We start from the raw sequence: 20,652 nt of genomic DNA, 5'->3' as shown, positions 1-20,652 counted from the left end.
AAAATGTTGTCGAACCTATTATTCTATTTTCTTGTTCCAAAAAACCAATTGCTTCAAGGTTGATCTGTGCTCATCCAAACTTTAGAATTTTTACATTCCGTCTCCATAAATGTTAGCAGGGGCTCAGTGGGTAGCACTCTCGCCGCTGTGTCAGATGGTTTTATGGGTTCAAGCCCCACTACAGAGACTTGAGCCGAAAAATCTAGGCTGACACAGCAGTGCCATCTTTTGAATGAGATGTTAAACCCAAGCCCATTTCAGGTGGATGTAAAAGATCCCAAGCCATGGTTTTGAAGAAGAGCAGGGGAGTTATCCCCAGTGTCCCGGCCGATATTTATCAACTCAATCAACATAACAAAAACAGATCAATATCACATTGCTGTTTGTGAGAGCTTGTTGTGTCCAATTGGCTGCTGTGTTTACGACAACAACACAGCAAAGTACTTCATTGGCTGTAAAGCGTTTTGGGACATCCTGAGATCGTGAAAGGCACTATATAAATGCAAGTCTCTGGGGGTTGAAATTAGCACCAGGCGGTAATGCTTCCCAGCTTTCTAAAAATTGGCTTCAGCATTCCAGGAAGGAAGTGGAACACTAAGTCAAGCACTCCACTTCCTTCGAGCACTAAAGGACGCGGGCGGGGCGGAGACTTCAACAGCACTGGGCTGTGCAACGCTGCCGCGTTCAATGGGCCCTTCCCTCCATTCAAGGGATGGGCCATAGCTGCAGGCTCTGCAATTTAAAAGTCACCTACCTAGACCACCAAGGCCGCGGCGGTCCCGTGAAGAAAATGGCAACCTCATAACAACATAAGAACATAAGAAATAGGAGCAGGAGTAGACCATATGGCCCCTCGAGCCTGCTCCGCCATTCAATAAGATCATGGCTGATCTGATCATGGACTCAGCTCCACTTCCCTGTCCGCTCCCCATAACCCTTAATTCCCTTATCGGTTAAGAAACTATCTATTTCTGTCATAAATTTATTCGATGTCCCAGCTTCCACAACTCTCTGAGGCTGCGCAGTCCACAGATTACAACCCTCTGAGAGAAGAAACTCCTCCTCATCTCAGTTTTAAATGGGCAGCCCCTTATTCTAAGATCGTGCCCTCTAGTTCGAGTCTCCCCTATCAGTGGAAACATCCTCTCTGCATCCACCTTCTCAAGCCCCCTCATAATCTTATACATTTCGATAAGATCACCTCTCATTCTTCTGAATTCCAATGAGTAGAGGCTCAGCCTACTCAACCTGGAGTATAAAAACAGGGAGGTCTTGCTACAGTTATACAGGGTATTGGTGAGGCCACACCTGGAATACTGCGTGCAGTTTTGGTTTCCATATTTACGAAAGGATACACTTGCTTTGGAGGCAGTTCAGAGAAGGTTCACTAGGTTGATTCCAGGGATGAGGGGGTTGACTTATGAGGAAAAGTTGAGTAGGTGGGGCCTCTACTCATTGGAATTCAGAAGAATGAGAGGTGATCTTATCGAAACGTATCAGATTATGAGGGGGCTTGACAAGGCGGATACAGAGAGGATGTTTCCACTGATGGGGAGACTAGAACTAGGGGGCATAATCTTAGAATAAGGCGCCGCCCATTTAAAACTGAGATGAGGAGGAATTTCTTCTCTTAACGGGTTGTAAATCTGTGGAATTCACTGCCCCAGACAGCTGTAGAAGCTGGGACATTGAATAAATTTAAGACAAAGATATACAGCTTCTTAACCGATAAGGGAATAAGGAGTTATGGGGAACGGGCGGGGAAGTGGACCTGAGTCCATGATCGGATCAGCCATGATCGTATTAAATGGCGGAGCAGGCTCGAGGGGCCGTATGGCCTACTCCTGCTCCTATTTCTTACATTCTTATGTCAGAATGTTGAAATCTGACTGCAGACAATCTGTCTCCAGTGTTCGGGAGGTTCAAACAAGGGCTTGAACTTTCTGTACTGAACAGAGCATTAGAACAAAAATAGCAATGGGAGAAATTGACTTGCTGGAGATGGCTTCCATGTGGCCGCTCCTCTTCCCCACTGGCCATTCAGCAACACACAGATATATCTCAATTTGGTGGCTGTATATTATTCTAATAGCCATTGGCATCAAACATGTAATCCAAGTGTTTGTATGTGGAAGGTTGCCATTATAAAGAGAAGAAAACAAAATTCTGTCCCTGTTAACCTGCCATCCCTACATTAGAAGGGAGCCGCGTGCGGTGGCCCGGCCCGGAAATCGGCACGCTCTCAGCCTGCAAAACCATCAGCAGGCCAGGGTCATTGGCGGGAGCAGCATGCGGTGGCATACCACTGCAGGGAGCAGCGCGTGCTGCTGCAGGAGGGCGACGGCTGCGAAGCCAGGTCGCTGATTGCAGTGCGGGCAGGCATAGCAGGAGGGGCGAAGGAGGGGCAAGAGTCCGTAGGGGGAAGTGCCCGGGGCCCAGGAGAGGCGTGAATCTGGGGCCCAGGATAGGCGAGGGCCCAGGGACAGCACTGCGATATGTGTGCGCGCTGGGTCCGTGCAGCAGAGCTGGTCTCCAGTTAGTCTTGGGTAATCCTTGCCGCTGGATCAAGGCCTAGCTCTGTCAAGCCCATGTGGTGGGTGGTGTGCAATGGTCACCACACGTTAAAAAAATCCACGCACAGGCATCTCCCACCCTTCAGGATGTAGTTCGGGACCTGGAATATTAGGTCCTTCATTGAAACACCTGTGAACTCGTCCCTTTTTGGCGTAGAAGCAAGTCATCCTCGCTTCGAAGGACTGCCTACGATGATGATGACGATGATGACATAGGACTTGCTGCTCGGAATTTAAATCGACTGTGTCAAAGGCAGAAAGTTTCGTGATGAACATCAAATATCCCCACTAACTTAAAAAAAAAGTCACAGAATGGATGATCGCTGAGCTTATTCAGTTCGTCAGATAACGAGAAAGCAAAGATCACCCAGTCAAACGTTATGTCACATCAGTTTCATTTTTTAACTTTTCAGCTTCTCCAGTTATCTCGTCCCCTCTCCTGAGTGCGCTGATTCTCGTTTGGGGTCCCATCCAACGGGGGCCACAGCCTTTCGACACCTGTCCCGCATACCCCCGCTGCCCCGTCCCAGCTACCACAGGGGCACGATAGCATTGTGGTTGTATTATTGGACCAGTAATCCAGAGGCCTCGATTAATGATCCCGAGTCATGAGTTCAACTCCCACAATGGCAGCTGTGGGTTGATTAAATAAATCTGGAGTTAAAAGCATGCAACTACCGGATTGTTGCAAAAGCCCATCTGGTTCACTAATGTCCTTTAGGGAAGGAAATGTTCCATCCTTACACCGTCTGGGTAACTTCAGACTCACAGCAATGTGGTTAACTCTTCACTGCCCTCTGAAATGGCCCAGCAAGCCGCTCAGTTCTACCAAAACCGCTACGAGAAATAAGAATAAAATCGGACGGACCGCCCAGCCCAGTTAACCCTTCAAACACCTCCTAACTTTCGGGACTTGTGCCAAAATTGCGAGAGCTGTCCCACAGACTAGTCAAGCAACAGCCTGATATAGTCACGCTTACAGAATCTTACCTTTCAGTCAATGTCCCAAACTCCTCCATCACCATCCCTTGGGTGTGCCCCGTCGTACTGGTAGGACAGACCCACCCAAGGTGGCGGTATACAGTTGGGAGGAAGTGACCTTGGAGTCCGCAACATTGACTCGGGACCCCCATGAAGTGTCATGGCATCAGGTCAAACATGGGCTCAGTACAACCCACCGCCCTCCCTCAACTGGTGAATTAGTACTCCATGTTGGAAGAAGCACTGAGGGTAGCAAGGGTACAGAATGTACTCTGGGTGCGGGACTTTAAATTCCATCGCCAAGAGTGGCTCGGTAGCACCACTAATGACTGACCTGGCCAATTCCTGAAGGAAACAGCTGCCAGACTGGGCTCGCAGCAGCTGGTGAGAGAATCAACACAAGGCTTCTTTAACAGCATCTCCCCAATTCACACCCGCCACCACCTCACAGGACAAGGGCAGCAGGTGCATGGGAGCACCACCACCTCCAAGTTCTCCTCCAATTCATACACCATCCTGATTTGGAAATATGTCGCTGTTCCTTCATCGTGACTGGGTCAAAATCCTGGCATTCCCATTCCTAACAGCACTGTGGGAGTACCTTCACCACACGGGCTGGAATGGTTCAAGAAGGCGGCTCACCGCTACCTTTCCTGGGGCAATTAGGGATGAGCAATAAATGCTGGCTTTGCTAGTGACGCCTACCTTCCGTGAATGAATTTCAAAAATTTCCTGCAAAGTGTTGGGTCTTCATGCACGAGTCCAGATGCCCAATGCTGGCTCATTATTGGACACAGAGCATGTTGTAGTCTAGCCCAATCAGTTTTTCATTTAAACTCTTCTTCTTGAGCAGTCCCCCGGAGTGGAGGATGACTTGCTTCCACACTAACATGAGTTCTAAGGTGACTGATGAGACCAATGCGAGATATACTGTCTCTGTCACAGGTGGGGCAGGTGGTGGTTGAAGGGACAGGCGGGTGGGATGTTTGATTTGTTGTGCGCTCCTGCCGCTGTTTGGCTTCCACGTGTTCCCGAAGAAGAGACTCGAGGTGTTCGGTGCCTACTCGGATGCTTCTCCTCCACTTTGAGCAGTCTTGGGCCAGGGATTTTCAAGAGTCGGTGGGGATGCTGCACATTTTCAAGAAGGCTTTGAGGGTGTCCTTGATGTATTTTCTCTGCCCTCCTGGGACTCGCTTGCCGTGACGTAGCTCGGGGTAAAGCGCTTGTTTTGGGAGTCTAGTATCGGGCATGCGGACAATGTGGCTCGTCCATCGGAGCTGATCGAGCATAGTCAATGCTTCAATGCTGGGGATGTTGGCCTGAGCGAGAACACTGACATTGGTGTGCCTATCCTGCCAATGGATTTGCAGATTTTGCGGAGGCAGCATTGGTAGTACTTCTCAGTGCTTTGAGGTGCCTGCTGTACATAGTCCATGTCTCTGAGGCATATAGGAGGGCAGGTATTGCTACTGCTCTGTAGACCATGAACTTGGTGCTGGGTTTGAGATCCTGCTCTTTCGACACTCTCTTCCTCAGGCGGCCGAAGGTTGCACTGGCGCACTGAAGGTGGTGTTGGACTTCGTCATCGATATCTGTGCTTGTTGACAGTAGGCTCCCAAGGTATGGAATTTGTCCACGTTGTCCAAGGTCTCATCATGGATCTTGATAATGCCCACACATTGTGTACACTCTTTTTTGAGTAACAGAGCAATGCTGGTTATCTTTATCCGATTCAAACAGTCACCACCCGTGCATCACTCTGTGGTTCCTCAACAACATGGTTTCTCCAGTTTAATGAAATTCAATGAAAACATAACATGATTTCAGATAAACTTATTAATTGTAATCAAAGTTTGGTAAAAAAGGACAAGATAGCGTTTGCTACAGACAGTTGTGTTCAAAAATCACAGCATACTGCTGCCTTTGTTTGGCTTTCGTTCTTTTCCATCAATACTTTCGTCATCAAACAAAAGCGATATTGTTCAGCCAAGTTGCCACTTTTGAAGTTTTGAGGATTGCAACACATGCTCAAAAGATGATTTTGAATTGTATGAACATTAGGTGCTGGGACATGCAGCTGAAGATGCCTTTAGTAGGAAGAGATGCTTCACAACTTTGACCCTGGTGGTTTCTGTGAGTGCGGAAAGACTTCATAGAATCATCGGGCCCTGAGATTAATGGGGAGGGTTGCGGGGGAGGCTGTAATCATCCAGAGAGCTCTGCAAGGCCTGGGAATGAGGCGGGCCTGCCGATAAATCCAGGAGGGGCCTCATTTGAATAAAAAAAGGCTGAGATCTCTGGCTGTCAGTGGGCTTTCAGTGCTCGTGGCTGCGATCAAGATGATCCCACCAGGGCTGGGAGCAGAGAGGTCGGGCCAAGTTCGTAGAAGGGAGAATAACCTGCTTCAAGGATGGGGGGCCTAAGCTTTCTTTTGAGGCCTGCAGAAGCACTCATACCCCTACTGGCCCAGAAGAAAACCCAAAAAATCAACTCTACGCTTACCGTGATACGGCTCTCTTCGTGGTTTTGACTGGGGGGGCAGCTGACACTGCCCCTTCCCCCCAACCCTCCTTCTCCCCAAGCCCCCCACACACACACTCAGTCCTCCGGTTGATATTGGGCCGGGTCCTGATCAAATGGTCTACATAGTTAAAACATGGACCCCCGCTTCCTCAGGTTAATAGCACGGCATGCCAGGAAGGAAGTGGGATAGGTGGGGGATAATTGACATCAGTTGTCTTAACTGCACCCAGTCTCTGCCTGGTTTCTGGCAGGTGGGGGCAATTAAAATCAGGGTCATGATAAAGATCAGATAATCGGGCAGATGGGGCTTTGGCTTAATGTCTCATCGGAAAGATGCCATCTCTGACATTGCAGAACTTGCTCGGTACTGCACTGGAGTGTCAGCCTGGATTTTGTGCTCTAGTTTTGAAATGGGACTTGAACCCACAACTTTCTGACTCAGTTCATTCCTGGGCATTAACACATAATCTAAATCATAGAAATTTACAGCACAGAAGGAGGCCATTTGGCTCATCGTAGCCTTGTAGGTTATGGCAATTCAATTGCATATCCAAGTACCTTTCAAATTCTATGAGGGTTTCTGCCTCTACCATCCTTTCAGGCAGTGAGTTGCAGACCCCCACAACCCACTGCATGAAGAAATTTGCCCTCAAATCCCATCTAAACCTTCTACCATTTACTTTAAATTTATGCCCCCTGGTTGTTGACCCCCTCTGCTAAAGTGAATAAGTCCTTCCGATCCACTTTATCTAGGCCCCTCATAATTTTATACATCTCAATAAGGTCTCTCCTCAGCCTCCTCTGTTCCAACGAAAACAAGCCCAGCCCATCCAATATTTCCTCATAGCCAAAATTCTTTAGTCCAGGCAACATCCCCGTAAAAACAAAAGCGAAATACACGGATGCTGGATTCTGAAATAAAAACAGAGAATGCTCAAAATCTCAGCGGGTTAGGCAGCATCTGTAGAGAGAAAAACAGAGTTAACGTTTCGGGTCGATGACCCTTCGTCAGAACTGTCGAATGTTCGAACAGAACACATTCTTAAGCACTGAAAGGGGGAGGGGAAGAAAGAACAAAAGGGAAGGTCTGTGATAGGGTGGAAGGCAGGAGAGATTAGAGAGACAAAAGGGATGATGGGCCGAATTGAAATGGTAATGATAGAGGTTAGCAAAAGGATCGGATGGCTTACATCCGAGGGTCTTAAAAGAAGTGGCTGCAGAGATGGTAGATGCATTGGTTGTAATCTAAAAAAATTGTCTGGATTCTGGGGAGGTCCCAGTGGATTGGAAAAATGCAAATGTAAGGCCCCTATTTAAAAAAGGAGAAAAATTGCAAAGTTCTACAGTATAGAGGGACCTGGGGGTCCTTGTGCATGAAACACAAAAGGTTAGTATGCAGGTACAGCAAGAAATCAGGAAGGCAAATGGAATGTTGGCCTTTTTTGCAAGGGAGTATAAAAGCAGAGAAGTTCTGCTACAACTGTACAAGGTATTGGTGAGGCCACACCTAGAGTACTGCGCACAGTTTTGGTTTCCATATTTAATACTAACTTTTTGTGTTTCTTGCACAAGGACCCCCCAGGTCCTTCTGTACTGCAGCATTTTGTAATCTCTCTCCATTTAACTAATAATTTGCTTTTTTATTTTTCCTGCCAAAGTGGATAACCTCACACTTTCCCACATTATACTCCATTGCTAAATGTTTGCCCACTCACTTAGCCTATCTATAATCCCTTTGCAGATTTGTTGTGACCTCCTCACAATTTGCTTTCCCACCCATCTTTGTATCATCAGCAAACTTGGCTACATTACACTCGGTCCCTTCATCCAAGTCATTAATATAGATTGTAAATAGTTGAGTCCCCAGCACCGATCCCTGCGGCACCCCACTTGTTACTGTTTGCCAATCGGAGAATGAAGCATTTATTCTGACTCTCTGCTTTCTGTTAGTTAACCAATCCTCTATCCATGCTAATATATTACCCCCAACCCCGTGAGCTCTTATCTTGCGCAGTAACTTTTTATGTGGCACCTTATCGAATGCCTTGTGGAAATCCAAATATACCACATCCACTGATTCCCCTTATCCACCAGGCTCATTACATCCTCAAAGAACTCCAGTCTATTTGTCAATTTGACTTCCCCTTCATAAAACCATGCTGACTCTGCTTGATTGAATTATGCTTTTCCAAATGTCCTGCTACTACTTCCTTAATAATGGATTCCAGTATTTTCTCAACGACAGATGTTAGGCGAACTGGTCTATAGTTGCCTGCTTTATGTCTGCCTCCTTTTTATAAATAGGGGTGTTACATTTGCAGTTTTCCAATCCACTGGGACCTCTCCAGACTCCAGGAAATGTTGGTAAATTACAACCAATGCATCCACTATCTCTGCAGCCAATTCTGTTAAAACACTGCTTTGGGTACTGTTGAGGGGGATGACTCATCAGGGGAGGGCAGCAGCAGCCAAGTTCATGGCACCTTGGCTGGCTCTGTTGCACAGGAGGGCAGGAAAAAGAGTGGGAGAGCGATAGTGATAGGGGATTCAATTGTAAAGGGCATAGATAGGCGTTTCTGCGGCCGCAACCGAGACTCCAGGATGGTATGTTGCCTCCCTGGTGCAAGGGTCAAGGATGTCTCTGAGTGGGTGTAGGACATTCTGAAAAGGGAGGGTGAACAGCCAGTTGTCGCGGTGCACATTGGTACCAACGACATAGGTAAAAAAAGGGATGAGGTCCTATGAAACGAATTGAAGGAGCTAGGAGCTAAATTAAAAAGTAGGACCTCAAAAGTAGTAATCTCGGGATTGCTACCAGTGCCACGTGATAGTCAGGGTAGGAATCGCAGGATAGCGCAGATGAATACGTGGCTTGAGCAGTGGTGCAGCAGGGAGGGATTCAAATTCCTGGGGCATTGGAACCGGTTCTGGGGGAGGTGGGACCAGTACAAACCAGACGGTCTGCACCTGGGCAGGACTGGAACCAATGTCCTAGGGGGGGTGTTTGCTAGTGCTGTTGGGGAGGATTTAAACTAATATGGCAGGGGGATGGGAACCAATGCAGGGAGACAGAGGCAAACAAAAAGGAGGCAAAAGCAAAAGACAGAAAGGAGATGAGGAAAAGTGGAGGGCAGAGAAACCCAAGGCAAAGAACAAAAAGGGCCACTGTACTGCAAAATTCTAAAAGGACAAAGGGTATTAAAAAAACAAGCCTGAAGGCTTTGTGTCTTAATGCAAGGAGTATCCGCAATAAGGGGGATGAATTAACTGTGCAAATAGATGTTAACAAATATGATGTGATTGGGATTACGGAGACGTGGCTCCAGGATGATCAGGGCTGGGAACTCAACATCCAGGGGTATTCAACATTCAGGAAAGATAGAATAAAAGGAAAAGGAGGTGGGGTAGCATTGCTGGTTAAGGAGGAAATTAAGGCAATAGTTCGGAAGGACATTAGCTTGGATGATGTGGAATCTATATGGGTAGAGCTGCAGAATACCAAAGGGCAAAAAACGTTAGTGGGAGTTGTGTACAGACCTCCAAACAGTAGTAGTGATGTTGGGGAGGGCATCAAACATGAAATTAGGGGTGCGTGCAATAAAGGTGCAGCAGTTATAATGGGTGACTTTAATATGCACATAGATTGGGTTAACCAAACTGGAAGCAATACGGTGGAGGAGGATTTCCTGGAGTGCATAAGGGATGGTTTTTTAGACCAATATGTCGAGGAACCAACTAGGGGGGAGGCCATCTTAGACTGGGTGTTGTGTAATGAGAGAGGATTAATTAGCAATCTCGTTGTGCGAGACCCCTTGGGGAAGAGTGACCATAATATGGTGGAATTCTGCATTAGGATGGAGAATGAAACAGTTAATTCAGAGACCATGGTCCAGAACTTAAAGAAGGGTAACTTTGAAGGTATGAGGCGTGAATTGGCTAGGATAGATTGGCGAATGATACTGAAGGGGTTGACTGTAGATGGGCAATGGCAGACATTTAGAGACCGTATGGATGAACTACAACAATTATACATTCCTGTCTGGCGTAAAAATAAAAAAGGGAAGGTGGCTCAACCGTGGCTATCAAGGGAAATCAGGGATAGTATTAAAGCCAAGGAAGTGGCATACAAATTGGCCAGAAATAGCAGCGAACCCGGGGACTGGGAGAAATTTAGAACTCAGCAGAGGAGGACAAAGGGTTTGATTAGGGCAGGGAAAATAGAGTACAAGAAGAAGCCTGCAGGGAACATTAAGACGGATTGCAAAAGTTTCTATAGATATGTAAAGAGAAAAAGGTTAGCAAAGACAAACGTCGGTCCCCTGCAGTCAGAATCAGGGGAAGTCATAACAGGGAACAAAGAAATGGCAGACCAATTGAACAAGTACTTTGGTTCGGTATTCACTGAGGAGGACACAAACAACCTTCCGGATATAAAAGGGGTCGGAGGGTCTAGTAAGGAGGAGGAACTGAGGGAAATCCTTATTAGTCGGGAAATTGTGTTGGGGAAATTGATGGGATTGAAGGCCGATAAATCCCCAGGGCCTGATGGACTGCATCCCAGAGTACTTAAGGAGGTGGCCTTGGAAATAGTGGATCCATTGACAGTCATTTTCCAACATTCCATTGACTCTGGATCAGTTCCTATGGAGTGGAGGGTAGCCAATGTAACCCCACTTTTTAAAAAAGGAGGGAGAGAGATAACAGGGAATTATGGACCGGTCAGCCTGACATCGGTAGTGGGTAAAATTATGGAATCAATTATTAAGGATGTCATAGCAGTGCATTTGGAAAGAGGTGATATGATAGATCCAAGTCAGCATGGATTTGTGAAAGGGAAATCATGCTTGACAAAACTTCTGGAATTTTTTGAGGATGTTTCCAGTAGAGTGGACAAGGGAGAACCAGTTGATGTGGTATCTTTGGACTTTCAGAAGGCTTTCGACAAGGTCCCACACAAGAGATTAATGTGCAAAGTTAAAGCACATGGTATTGGGGGTTGTGTGCTGACATGAATTGAGACAGGAAGCAAAGAGTAGGAGTAAATGGGGACTTTTCAGAATGGCAGGCAGTGACTAGTGGGGTACCGCAAGGTTCTGTGCTGGGGCCCCAGCTGTTTACACTGTATATTAATGATTTAGACGAGGGGATTAAATGTAGTATCTCCAAATTTGCAGATGACACTAAGTTGGGTGGCAGTGTGAGCTGCGAGGAGGATGCTATGAGGCTGCAGAGCGACTTGGATAGGTTAGGTGAGTGGGCAAATGCATGGCAGATGAAGTATAATGTGGATAAATGTGAGGTTATCCACTTTGGTGGTAAAAACAGAGAGACAGACTATTATCTGAATGGTGACAGATTAGGAAAAGGGGAGGTGCAACGAGACCTGGGTGTCATGGTTCATCAGTCATTGAAGGTTGGCATGCAGGTACAGCAGGCGGTTAAGAAAGCAAATGACATGTTGGCCTTCAGAGCGAGGGGATTTGAGTACAGGGGCAGGGAGGTGTTGCTACAGTTGTACAGGGCCTTGGTGAGGCCACACCTGGAGTATTGTGTACAGTTTTGGTCTCCTAACCTGAGGAAGGACATTCTTGCTATTGAGGGAGTGCAGCGAAGGTTGGCGGGACTGACCTATCAGGAAAGACTGGATCAACTGGGCTTGTATTCACTGGAGTTCAGAAGAATGAGAGGGGACCTCATAGAAACGTTTAAAATTCTGACGGGGTTAGACAGGTTAGATGCAGGAAGAATGTTCCCAATGTTGGGGAAGTCCAGAACCAGGGGACACAGTCTAAGGATAAGGGGTAAGCCATTTAGGACCGAGATGAGGAGGAATTTCTTCACCCAGAGAGTGGTGAACCTGTGGAATTCTCTACCACAGAAAGTTGTTGAGGCCAATTCACTAAATATATTCAAAAAGGAGTTAGATGAAGTCCTTATTACTAGGGGAATCAAGGGGTATGGTGAGAAGCAGGAATGGGGTACTGAAGTTGCATGTTCAGCCATGAACTCATTGAATGGCGGTGCAGACTAGAAGGGCCGAATGGCCTACTCCTGCACCTATTTTCTATGTTTCTATGTTTCTATGACCCTAGGATGCAGGCCATCAGGTCCAGGGGACTTGTCCACCTTTAATCCCATTATTTTACCGAGTAGTTTTTCTTTAGTGATAGTAATTGTGATAGTGATTGTTTTAAGTTCCCCCCTCCCTATAGCCCCTTGATTATCTATTATTGGGATGTTGTGGTTAAGAAACTGTCTATGTCTGTCTTAAACATATTCAATGTCCCAGCTTCCACAGCTCTCTGAGACAACAAATTCCACAGATTAACAACTCTCTGGGAGAAGAAATTCCTCCTCATCTCAGTTTTAAAAGGGCGGCCCCTTATTCTAAGATCTTGCCCTCTAGTTCTAGTCTCCCCGATGTGAAAACATCCTCTCTGCATCCACCTTGTCAAGCCCACTCATAATCTTATACGTTTCGATAAGATCACCTCTCATTCTTCTGAATTCCAATGAGTGGACACCCAACCTCCTCAACCTTTCCTCATAAGTCAACCCCCTCATCTCCGGGATCAACCTAGTGAACCTTCTCTGAACAGCCTCCAAAGCAAGTATATCCTTTCGTAAATATGGAAACCAAAACTGCACGCAGTATTCCAGGTGTGGCCTCACCAATATCCTGTATAACTGTAGCAAGACTTTCCTGCTTTTATACTCAATCCCCTTTGAAATAAAGGCCAAGATTCCATTGGCCTTCCTGATCACTTGCTGTACCTGCATACTATCCTTTTGTGTTTCATGCACACGTACCCCCAGGTCCAGCCGTACTGCAGCACTTCACAACAGTCCACCAGAGCACTCACTCCAGGCCTAAGCAAGATGAGCTAGAGTTCCGAAATTGTGCCATGCCTTTACACAGTTAATCGCGGAGGAGAAGAATCAGGCTAATACGTAAATACATCTCTACTACGTGTGGTTAGTGTGTAAATACGCACAGCTGATGCATCTTTGTGTCATTGGACGCGCAGTCCCCTTCCCCCTATACACACATGCTGATTAGTATTACTATCTATTTATTGTTCATTCTCCATCCTTGAATGGCTACATCTGTGTTAGCTTGCCCTTCACCTCCTTATCTCTGTTTCGATATTAATTACAGAGAGTCTTGATCTTTCACACCCCACTCCTGGTTTCTAGATACCCTGGCACCAGTCCATCAATATAGTATTCCATTTCCACAGCTAGCAGCTGTGTCCCATATGTCTCTGTGCCTCTCTGTGTCTGGAAATTGCTTTAATATTATTTAGCCTTTACTACTTTAATCTAATGGCGATGTAATACTGCCTTTTCTACCAGTTTTACCTATTCTGACAACACGCCAATGTAATTCCGACGGAGTGCTATCTTGTCGGGGTGGAGTTCTTCAGATGAAACATGAAAGTGCCTTGTATGATGATTCAGATGAAGGTTAACAAACTCATAGCACAATTCTAAGAAAAACAGGGAGTTTTCCCCAAACAACAAAATAGATGAACTGGTCAATCATTTCGTTTCCTTGCACAAAATGGCTGGCATTTTACCCCTATAACAGTAATTGTACTTTATAATTTTTTCGATGTGAATCACTTTGGGAGGTTTCTGAGGGTTGTGGTTAGGTGATAACTAAATGTATTTTTTATTTGCATTACATTTCCTCTCCGCCTTTCTAATTTGTTTTAATCTTCAATTAGGTGACCTCCCATTGAAGAAACCAAATCAATTTTCTTAATCTTTGCTTGTAACAATGTTTGATACTTGGACTAATCAATATATTATTAACACACTGGTGTCTTTTCAAAGAACTTTAGCATTTGAAGCATGGAATAAGGTCGTATGTCCCATTGTGCCTCGCTGAAACGACAATTTTTTTTCCCCCTTTATTCATTCGCAGGATGTGGGCGTCGCTGGCAAGGCCAGCATTTATTGCCCATCCCTAATTGTCCTTAACTGAGTGGCTTGCTCGGCCGTTTCAGAGGGCAGTTAAGAGTCAACCACTTTGCTGTGAGTCTGGAGTCACATATAGGCCAGACCGGGTAAGGGCGGCAGATTACCTTCGCTGAAGGACATTCATGAACCAGATGGGTTTTTCCCAACAATCCAGTAGTTACATGCTCACCATTACGACTGGCTTTTTAAATTCCAGAATTATTGAGCAGCGGAATTTAAATTCCCCAGCTGCCATGGTGGGATATAAACTCACATTGCTGGATTATCAATCCAAGCCTCCAGTTTACGAGTCCAGTAACATAACCACGATGCTACCATTCCCCTATATCCATGTAATCCTGTTTACATGCCCTTGCCCCCTACACATGTCCATGTCCATTTAAAAGGCTCTGATGGTTTTAGGTAGTGGTTCTGGTCGTGCATTCCATGTCCTAACAACCCTATGCCTAAAAATATTCATAATGACTTCTCACTTTGTTCCATTCTTGACGATCGTAAATTTATACTCTCTACTTAGCGACTCATTAACCAGTGAAAATGCGTTCCCTATTTACCTTATCAAACCCCGTCATAATTTTGATGCTCTATCAGATCTTCTCTTAACCTCCTCTTCTATAATTAATTCCCTCTCTTCTGTCTCTCTTCTGTCTTTTGGCGTTAAACTGAGGCCTCATCTGCCCTCTCAGGTGGACGTAAAAGATCCCACGGCACTATTTTGAAAAGAGCAGGGAGAGTTCTCCCCGGTGTCCTGGCCAATATTTATCCCTCAACCAACATCACAAACAGATAATCCGGTCATTATCACATTGCTGCAAGTGGGAGCTTGCTGTGAGCAAAGTTGGCTGCCGCGTTACCTACATTTCAGTAGTGACTACACTTCAAAAATACTTAATTGGCTGTAAAGCACTATGAGACATCCTGAGGTTGTGAAATGTGCTATATAAATACAAATTATTATTTTTTTCACAGCCAAAGCCTCTTATCCTTTATATTATCTTAGTAAATCTCTTCTGTGTTGTCTTTAAGTCTTGACATCTTTCCTAAAGAAGGGCGCCCAAAACCGAACACAATATTCTAACTGTGGTCTCACCACAGATTTGTATAGGTTTTGAATTACCTCTGTTTTTTGTACTTGATGCTCCTACTTATAAAACCAAGGATCTCAGATTTTTCTGCAGCTTAATCAACTTGTCTTCTGCACTGAAGCGAGAGAACTCCGAGCTGAACGCTAGGTTGTCTGGTTATCACTTTCAACAGTGCCAACGAATCATAGCGAGAGGATTTGAGTACAGGAGCAGGGAGGTCTTACTGCAGTTGTACAGGGCCTTGGTGAGACCACACCTGGAATATTATATACAGTTTTGGTCTCCTAATCTGAGGAAAGACATTCTTGCTATTGAGGGAGGGCAGCGAAGGTTCACCAGACTGATTCCCGATGGCAGGACTGACATATGAAGAAAGACTGGATCAACTAGGCTTATATTCACTGGAATTTAGAAGAATAAGAGGGGATCTCATAGAAACATATAAAATTCTGACGGGACTGGACAGGTTAGATGCAGGAAGAATGTTCCCGAAGTTGGGGATGTCCAGAACCAGGGGTCAGAGTCTAAGGATAAAGGGTAAGCCATTTAGGACCGAGATGAGGAGAAACTTTTTCACTCAGAGAATTGTGAATCTGTGGAATTCTCCACCACAGAAAGTTGTTGAGGCCAGTTCGTTAGATATATTCAAAAGGGAGTTAGATGTGGCACTTAGGACTAAAGGGATAAAGGGGTATGGAGTGAAAGCAGGAATGGGGTACTGAAGTGAATGATCAGCCATGATCATATTGAATGGTGGTGCAGGCTCGAAGGGCTGGATGGCCTACTTCTGCACCTACTTTCTATGCTTCTATGTTTCTATTCACTGGAAGCTATGCTCAGGCAATGACTCAGTACTCTTTCAATTTATAAGTTGACTCAACGGCATACCAAAGCTTTATGAATGGGGACTGGAGGAAAAGACGAGTTCCTCACTTTCCAAGTTCAACAATTTCAGACCATAACCTCTGCTCATATATTGCTCCTTTTCTTCCTTTTTTTTATAAACCCCCCCACCCTGTGATCTTATGCATTTTTTCTCTCTCTGTGTTTCCCATGGCAGCTGTTAATTATCCCGCCATTCCACCCCTATCTAGATTCATCTTTTTCTAACTTCTGCCATTACCATCCCAAGTTGGCCCATCGTCCCTTTTGTCTCTCTAATCTCTCCTGTCTTCCACCCTATTGCAGACCTTCCCTTTTGTTATTTCCTCCCCTCCCCCTTTCAGAGCTCCTTAAGAATCTGTTCATTTTGAACATTCGCCAGTTCTGACGAAAGGTCATCGACCCGAAACGTTAACTGTGCTTCTCTCCACAGATGCTGTCTGACCCACTGAGATTTCCAGCATTTTCTGTTTTTATTCCAGATTCCAGCATCAGCAGTATTTTGCTTTTGTATTCCTCTTTCCTGTTTGTAGCAAAATTGTAACCTTTTCTCATTTCTACATTAAATGGCACCATGGCCATATGGAAATGGTAGTATAGTGGTAATGTTACTAATCTAGCAGGCCTGGAGTAATAATCCAGTATAACATAACTTCAAATCCTAGCACGACAGTTGATTCAGTGTAATGTAGAAATAAAAAGGTGGTATCAATAAAAATGACCATGAAGCTGTCGGATTGTCATAAAACTCCATCTGGTTCACTAATGCCCTTTAGGGAAGAAACCAGCTGCCCTTACCCAGTCTGGTCTATATGCGTCTCCAGTCCCACACCAACATGGTTGAGTCTGAAGAGGCCAGGCAATCACTCATAAGATTTAGGAATGGGAGTAGGCCATACGGCCCGTCGAGCCTGCTCCGCCACTCAACAAGATCATGACTGATCGTTGACCTTGAGCTCCACCGTACCGCCCTATCCCCATAATCCTTGATTCCCTTAGAGTCCAAAAATCTAATGATCTCAGCCTTGAATATACCCAACGAAAGAGCATCCACACCTCTGGGTTTGAGAAGTCCAAAGATTCACAACACTTTGTGTGAAGAAATTTCTCCTCACAGTCCTAAATGGTCGACCCCTAATCCTGTATCAAAACACTCAGTAATACAAGAGGGCCCATCACCACCTTCTCAGGACAGCTATGGATGGGTAATAACTGTTGGTTTTACCAGCAACGCCCACATCTTGAAAATATGTTTTTTTTTTAATTTGGGAGGAAATGTAGAGTTTTTGTATATTGTTTATGTATTAAATGCTCTCCATAGAGTGAGTGGGGGTGGTGGGGTGGCGAAGATCCACTATTCATTATACTTACGAGAACATTTTCTCCCACTTCAACCTTCATAAAGTTGCCTTTAACGGTAAATTCTCAATAAGGGGCAAGTCAAAAAGGCAGTAAATTCTTTGAGAATGTTTAGACAGATACACGAATAGCATCAAGAACATTCTAATGAACATTCGTTGCATTCCCTCCAAGGCAAGTATGTCTTTCCTCAGATAAGGAGAACAGAACTGTACACAGTACTCCAGGTGTGACCTCAGCAATGTCCTGTATAATTGTAATAAGTCTTCTTTTTATTCTTATGCTCCAATTCCTTTGTAGCAAATGCTAACCTACCATTTGCTTTCCTAATTGCTTGCTGTACCTGCATGTTAACGTTCTGTGATTCCTGTACAAGGACACCCAGGTCACTCTGAATGCAAACACTTCCCAGTCTCTCACCATTCAAAGAATATTCTGCCTTTTCATTTCCCTGACCAAAAGTTAGCAAGGGAGATAATTATTGGCGAGGAAGCGTCAGGTTAAAAACAATTGTGTGCAGTGAGAAAATGTCACGTTTCACAGTTATTAGTGTCTAGGTGCTTAACACATCATTAGCATGTCTGCAGTCCAACTGCTAAGTGCCAGAACGGGTGGTCATTTTGCTCAGTCTAAATTAAGGTAGACTCATCATCATCGGCAGTCCCTCGGAATCGAGGAAGACTCGCTTCCACTCCAAAAGTGAGTTCTTTGGTGGCTGAACAGTCCAATACGAGAGCCACAGACCGTTACAGGTGGGACAGACATTCGTCGAGGGGAGGGGTGGGTGGGACTGGTTTGCCATGCACTCCTTCCGCCTGACCTCTGCACGCTCTTTGCATTCAAATTCGAGGTGCTCAGCGCCCTCCCGGATGCACTTTCTCCACCTCGGGCGGTCTTCGGCCAGGGACTCCCAGGTGTCAGTGGGTATGTTGCACTTTATCAGGGAGGCTTTGAGGGTGTCCTTGTAGCATTTCCGCTGCCCACCTTTGGCTTGTTTGCCATGAAGGAACTCCGCATAAAGCATTGCTTAGGGAGTCTCATATCTGGCATGCAAACTATGTGGCTTGCCCAGCGAAGCTTCAATACTGGGGATGTTAGCCTGGACGAGGATGCTGATGTTGATGTGCCTGTCCTCCCAGGGGATTTGTAGGATCTTGTGGAAACATAGAAACATAGAAAATAGGTGCAGGAGTAGGCCATTCGGCCCTTCGAGTCTGCACCGCCATTCAATAAGATCATGGCTGATCATTCCCTCAGTACCTTATTCCTACTTTCTCTCCATACCCCTTGGCTCCCTTAGCCGTAAGGGCCATATCTAATTCCCTCTTGAATATATCCAATGAACTAGCATCCTCTCTGCGGCAGGGAATTCCTTAGGTTAACATCTCTCTGAGTGAAGAAGTTTCTCTTCATCTCAGTCCTAAATGGCCTACCCCTTATCCTAAGACTACGTCCCCTGGTTCTGGACTTCCCCAACATCGGGAACATTCTTCCCGCATCAAACCTGTCCAGTCCCATCAGAATCTTATACGTTTCTATGAGATCCCCTCTCATCCTTCTAAACTCCAGTGAATAAAGGCCCAGTTGATCCAGTCTCTCCTCATATGACAGTCCAGCCATCCCTGGAATCAGTCTGGTGAACCTTCGCTGCACTCCCTCAATAGCAAGAACGACCTTCCTCAGATTAGGAGACCAAAACTGAAAACAATATTCCAGGTGAGACCTCATTAAGGCCCTGTACAACTGCAGTAAGACCTCCCTGCTCCTATACTCAAATCCCCTAGCTGTGAAGGGCACATACCATTTGCCTTCTTCACCGCCTGCTGTACATGCATGCCCACTTTCAGTGACTGATGAACCATGACACCCAGGTCTCGTTGCACCTCCCCTTTTCCTAATCTGCCACCATCCAGAAAATATTCTGCCTTCGTGTTTTTGCCCCCAAAATGGATAACCTCACATTTATCCGCATTATACTGCATCTGCCATGCATTTGCCCACTCAACTAACCTGTCCAAGTCACCCTGCAGCCTCTTAGCGTCATCCTCACAGCTCACACTGCCACCTAGTTTAGTTACATCCGCAAACTTGGAGATATTACACTTAATTCCTTCATCTAAATCGTTAATGTATATTGTAAAGAGCTGAGGTCCCAGCACTGAGCCCTGCGGCACTCCACTAGTCACTGCCTGCCATTCTGAAAAGGACCCACTTATCCCAACTCTCTGCTTCCTGTCTGCCAACCAGTTCTCTATCCACGTCAGAACATCGTTGGTGATATATCTCCAGCGACTTGAGGTGCCTTCTATACATCGTCCATGCCTCTGATCCATACAGGAGGGCGGGTATTGCTACAGCCCTGTAGACCATGAGTTTGGTAGACTATTAGTTCAGTGGGTGGCACACATGCCTCTGAGTCAGAAGGTTGTGGGTTTAAGTCCCGCTCCAGAGACTTGAGCTCAAAAATCTCGGCTGACACTCCAGCTGCCTCGTTTCCTCCAGCACAGCAGTGCCGACACTTCAAAGGTAATTTATTGGCTGCAAAGTGCTTTCGTTCCTCTATAAATCTCCCTGCTGCGTCCTGTTGGTTACTCAAACTTAAATGTTCAAGCTGCTTCACTTTTGTTCACTGCATCCTGATTTCCTGCCCTGGAACACCTTAGTGCAATGCTTCATTTTAAATTCATGACAACGATTTCTTACTTTTGAAATGAACTCGCTTGAAATTTGCATGCGAGGGAACTTTCTCGGAATGCAATCGAGCCATCAAACTGGCAGATTTGCAAATTCGAAAATTAGTCATGGATATAAGAGATGAACCACAGATAAATTAATCATTGTCTTCCCGACTCAGGTTAAAAAGCTGGTCATGCAACCTTTAGCCTGGGCATAGTGTCACATGATGGCCTCCTCCTGCTAGAGTTGTCATCTTTTAAAAAGAAAGACTTGCATTTATGTAGCGCCTTTCACGACCACCAGAGGTCCCAAAGCGTTTACAGCTAATGAAGTACTTTTTGAAGTGTAGTCACTGTTGTAATGTGGGAAACGCAGCAGTCAATTTGGGCACAGCAAGCTCCCACAAACAGCAATGTGATAATGACGAGATACTCTATTTTTTTTACTGCTGCTGACTGAGGGATAACTATTGGCCAGGACACCGGGGAGAGCTCCCCTGCTCTTCTTTGAAATAGTGCCATAGGATCTTTTACGTCCGCCCGAGAGAGCAGACGGGGCCTTGGTTTAACATCTCATCCAAAAGATGA

Source organism: Pristiophorus japonicus, chromosome 4 (assembly GCF_044704955.1).
Source record: "Pristiophorus japonicus isolate sPriJap1 chromosome 4, sPriJap1.hap1, whole genome shotgun sequence".
Taxonomy (NCBI): domain Eukaryota; kingdom Metazoa; phylum Chordata; class Chondrichthyes; family Pristiophoridae; genus Pristiophorus; species Pristiophorus japonicus.
The sequence above is the reverse complement of the archived record's forward strand: the minus strand, read 5'-3'. Positions refer to the sequence as shown.